This window comes from Chiloscyllium punctatum, unplaced genomic scaffold (assembly GCF_047496795.1).
Source record: "Chiloscyllium punctatum isolate Juve2018m unplaced genomic scaffold, sChiPun1.3 scaffold_582, whole genome shotgun sequence".
NCBI classification, from domain to species: Eukaryota; Metazoa; Chordata; class Chondrichthyes; order Orectolobiformes; family Hemiscylliidae; genus Chiloscyllium; species Chiloscyllium punctatum.
In genome coordinates, this window is record NW_027310316.1 from 11,212 (window position 1) to 15,654 (window position 4,443).

Here is a 4,443-nt window from a genome sequence, read left to right on the forward strand (position 1 = left end):
GAACCGCCGGATCAAACCCGGCTGAGCTACCCGGCTTACAAGTCTCAAAGTCGGTATGAGCAGACACGTCCACCCCCATTCCCTTTTGGACCACTTCCCACGGTTCGAAATGCATGAAAATCGGCCTGTATACGGGGGAGGCACCCGCCTCGAAGACGAGACCGTCGGCAGAACCGCCGGGTCAAACCCGGCCGGGCTACCCGGGTTAGAAGCCCTAGAGTCGGGTTGAGCAGTCACAATCACTCCCATCCCCTTTTGAACCTGTTCCCACCGTTGGAAATGCACGAAAATCGGCCTGTACACGGGGGAGGCTCCCCCCTCGAAGGCGAGACCGTCGGCAGAACCGCCGGGTCAAACCCGGCTGAGCTACCCGGCTTACAAGTCTCGAAGTCGGGTTGAGCAGTCACATTCACTCCCATCGACTTTTGGGCAACTTCCCACCGTTGCAAATGCATGAAAATCGGCCTGTACACGGGGGAGGCACCCGCCTCGAAGTCGAGACCGTCGGCAGAACCGCCGGGTCCAACCCGGCTGAGCTACCCGGCTTACAAGTCTCAAAGCCGGGTTGGGCAGTCACGTTCACCCCCATTCCCTTTTGGATCACTTCCCACGGTTCGAAATGCACGAAAACCGGCCTGTACACGGGGGAGGGTCCGCCCTCGAAGGCGAGACCGTCGGCAGAACCGCCGGGTCAAACCTGGCTGAGCTACCCGGCTTACAAGTCTCAAAGTCGGGTTGAGCAGTCACGTTCACTCCCATCGACTTTTAGACCACTTCCCACGGTTCGAAATGCACGAAAATCGGCCTGTACACGGGGGAGGCACCCGCCTCGAAGACGAGACCGTCGGCAGAACCGCCGGGTCAAACCCGGCCGAGCTACCCGGCTTAAAAGTCTCAAAGTCGGTATGAGCAGTCACATTCACCCCCATTCCCTTTTGGACCACTTCCCACGGTTGGAAATGCATGAAAATCGGCCTGGACACGGGGGAGGCTCCCCCCTCGATGACGAGACCGTCGGCAGAACCGCCGGAACAAACCCGGCTGAGCTACCCGGCTTACAAGTCTCAAAGTCGGTATGAGCAGACACGTCCACCCCCATTCCCTTTTGGACCACTTCCCACCGTTGGAAATGCACGAAAATCGGCCTGTACACGGGGGAGGCACCGGCCTCGAAGACGAGACCGTCGGCAGAACCGCCGGGTCAAACCCGGCTGAGCTACCCGGCTTACAAGTCTCAAAGTCGGGTTGAGCAGTCACATTCACTCCCATCGACTTTTGGGCAACTTCCCACGGTTCGAAATGCACAAGATTCGGCCTGAACACGGGGGACGCTCCCCCCTCGAAGGCGAGACCGTCGGCAGACCCGCCGGGTCAAACCCGGCTGAGCTACCCGGCTCGGAAGCGCCAAAGTCGGTATGAGCAGTCACGTTCACTCCCATCCCCTTTTGGACCGCTTCCCACGGTACGAAATGCATGAAAATCGGCCTGTACACGGGGGAGGCACCCGCCTCGAAGACGAGACCGTCGGCAGAACCGCCGGGTCAAACCCGGCTGAGCTACCCGGCTTACAAGTCTCAAAGTCGGGTTGAGCAGTCACATTCACTCCCATCGACTTTTGGGCAACTTCCCACGGTTCGAAATGCACAAAATTCGGCCTGAACACGGGGGACGCTCCCCCCTCGAAGGCGAGACCGTCGGCAGAACCGCCGGGTCAAACCCGGCTGAGCTACCCGGCTTAAAAGTCTCAAAGTCGGTATGAGCAGTCACATTCACCCCCATTCCCTTTTGGACCACTTCCCACGGTTGGAAATGCATGAAAATCGGCCTGGACACGGGGGAGGCTCCCCCCTCGATGACGAGACCGTCGGCAGAACCGCCGGAACAAACCCGGCTGAGCTACCCGGCTTACAAGTCTCAAAGTCGGTATGAGCAGACACGTCCACCCCCATTCCCTTTTGGACCACTTCCCACCGTTGGAAATGCACGAAAATCGGCCTGTACACGGGGGAGGCACCGGCCTCGAAGACGAGACCGTCGGCAGAACCGCCGGATCAAACCCGGCCGAGCTACCCGGGTTAGAAGCCTCAGAGTCGGGTTGAGCAGTCACGTCCACCCCCATTCCCTTTTGGACCACTTCCCACGGTTCGAAATGCACGAAAATCGGCCTGTACACGGGGGAGGGAGCCGCCTCGAAGACGAGACCGTCGGCAGAACCGCCGGTTCAAACCCGGCTGAGCTACCAGGCTCGGAAGCGCCAAAGTCGGGTTGAGCAGTCACATTCACTCCCATCCCCTTTTGGGCAACTTCCCACCGTTGCAAATGCATGAAAATCGGCCTGTACACGGGGGAGGGAGCCGCCTCGAAGACGAGACCGTCGGCAGAACCGCCGGATCAAACCCGGCTGAGCTACCAGGCTCGGAAGCGCCAAAGTCGGTATGAGCAGTCACATTCACTCCCATCCCCTTTTGGGCCACTTCCCACGGTTCGAAATGCACGAAAATCGGACTGAACACGGGGGAGGCTCCCCCCTCCAAAACGAGACCATCGGCAGAATCGACGGGTCAAACCCGGCCGAGCTACCCGGGTTAGAAGCCTCAAAGTCGGGTTGAGCAGTCACGTCCACCCCCATCCCCTTTTGGACCACTTCCCACGGTTCGAAATGCACGAAAATCGGCCTGTACACGGGGGAGGCACCCGCCTCGAAGACGAGACCGTCGGCAGACCCGCCGGATCAAACCCGGCCGAGCTACACGGCTTACAAGTCTCAATGTCGGTATGAGCAGTCACGTCCACCCCTATTCCCTTTTGGACCACTTCCCACGGTACGAAATGCATGAAAATCGGCCTGTACACGGGGGAGGCACCCGCCTCGAAGACGAGACCGTCGGCAGAACCGCCGGGTCAAACCCGGCTGAGCTACCCGGCTCGGAAGCGCCAAAGTCGGGTTGAGCAGTCACATTCACTCCCATCGACTTTTGGGCAACTTCCCACGGTTCGAAATGCACAAAATTCGGCCTGAACACGGGGGACGCTCCCCCCTCGAAGGCGAGACCGTCGGCAGAACCGCCGGGTCAAACCCGGCTGAGCTACCCGGGTCGGAAGCGCCAAGGTCGGTATGAGCAGTCACATTCACTCCCATCCCCTTTTGGACCGCTTCCCACGGTTTGAAATGCACGAAAATCGGCCTGTACACGGGGGAGGCTCCGCCCTCGAAGGCGAGACCGACGGCAGAACCGCCGGGTCAAACCCGGCCGGGCTACCCGGGTTAGAAGCCTCAGAGTCGGGTTGAGCAGTCACATTCACCCCCATCCCCTTTTGAACCTCTTCCCACCGTTGGAAATGCACGAAAATCGGCCTGTACACGGGGGAGGCGCCCCTCTCGAAGGCGAGACCGACGGCAGAACCGCCGGGTCAAACCCGGCCGAGCTACCCGGGTTAGAAGCCTCAGAGTCGGGTTGAGCAGTCACATTCACCCCCATTCCCTTTTGGACCACTTCCCACGGTACGAAATGCATGAAAATCGGCCTGTACACGGGGGAGGCACCCGCCTCGAAGACGAGACCGTCGGCAGAACCGCCGGGTCAAACCCGGCTGAGCTACCCGGGTCGGAAGCGCCAAGGTCGGTATGAGCAGTCACATTCACTCCCATCCCCTTTTGGACCGCTTCCCACGGTTTGAAATGCACGAAAATCGGCCTGTACACGGGGGAGGCTCCGCCCTCGAAGGCGAGACCGACGGCAGAACCGCCGGGTCAAACCCGGCCGGGCTACCCGGGTTAGAAGCCTCAGAGTCGGGTTGAGCAGTCACATTCACCCCCATCCCCTTTTGAACCTCTTCCCACCGTTGGAAATGCACGAAAATCGGCCTGTACACGGGGGAGGCCCCCCTCTCGAAGACGAGACCGTCGGCAGACCCGCCGGATCAAACCCGGCCGAGCTACACGGCTTACAAGTCTCGATGTCGGTATGAGCAGTCACGTCCACCCCCATTCCCTTTTGGACCACTTCCCACGGTACGAAATGCATGAAAATCGGCCTGTACACGGGGGAGGCACCCGCCTCGAAGACGAGACCGTCGGCAGAACCGCCGGGTCAAACCCGGCTGAGCTACCCGGCTCGGAAGCGCCAAAGTCGGGTTGAGCAGTCACATTCACTCCCATCCCCTTTTGGGCCACTTCCCACGGTTCGAAATGCATGAAAATCGGCCTGTACACGGGGGACGCTCCCCCCTCGAAGGCGAGGCCGTCGGCAGAACCGCCGGGTCAAACCCGGCTGAGCTACCCGGGTTAGATGCCTCAAAGTCGGGTTGAGCAGTCACATTCACCCCCATCCCCTTTCGGCCCCCTTCCCACGGTTGGAAATGCATGAAAATCGGCCTGTACACGGTGGGCGCTCCCCCCTCGAAGGTGAGACCTTCGGCAGAACCGCCGGGTCAAATCCTGCC